Source organism: Homalodisca vitripennis, chromosome 2 (genome assembly GCF_021130785.1).
Source record: "Homalodisca vitripennis isolate AUS2020 chromosome 2, UT_GWSS_2.1, whole genome shotgun sequence".
Taxonomy (NCBI): Eukaryota; Metazoa; Arthropoda; class Insecta; order Hemiptera; family Cicadellidae; genus Homalodisca; species Homalodisca vitripennis.
Window position 1 is genome coordinate 68,067,814 of NC_060208.1, and position 805 is coordinate 68,068,618.

Below are 805 nucleotides of genomic sequence, written 5' to 3' on the forward strand. Positions count from 1 at the left end.
CCTGTGTATTTTTGTTATTCCTTGGTTGTTTCAACTTAAGAACAAATCAACAAGTTAATAAATTTGTTTCATATTATTTATAAAAACCCTTTAGTTGTATTAGACCATGTGCTACTTGAAAATGTAACTTTGTTGATTTTACCAGATTCTATTATTTAACCCTCTAACTGGCAATCATCTATTTTAGACAATCAAAATGTGGTTTGTTTCATTGCATCTCACTATAACGAAACATTGTCCAATATTCTTAACGTTTTTCACTAAACAGCTAAGAATTCAAATTGTTTAACCATACTATAGATTGTTTGCATAGTGCTGCTTTGCCATACAACAAGTATACAAGATGAGTTCACAAAGTAGCTGAGGGTTTTTAATTTCAGAATCCATAAAATGTCCCATGAGTACCGAGGAAGTACTGTGACCAGGTAAGGCCATTTGCGCTTGGGAGGGTGTCCCCGGGGCCTGCGGGCTAAGAAGAAAAAAGTTTTTAATGTCACTAGCTTGTAGAGCATTTTATTACAAACAATTTGATACGCAACACTTGGCATTTTTTCCTCTATTTTCTATTTAAAACATTTTTTTTAGCTAACCATGCAAATAGTTTGATAATACCCTATCATTTTAAAATTAAATAGTTATCAGGTGGAGGGTTAATGCAAACAAACTATGATAATTTTTACCAAACATACAAAACCACAGCAATCACTGCATAATGTATGCAGATGATACAACCCTACTGATAAAAACGATTTAGCAGAATAACTTTATTCTAACTCCATCACATCATTGCAGAATTCCTTCACTT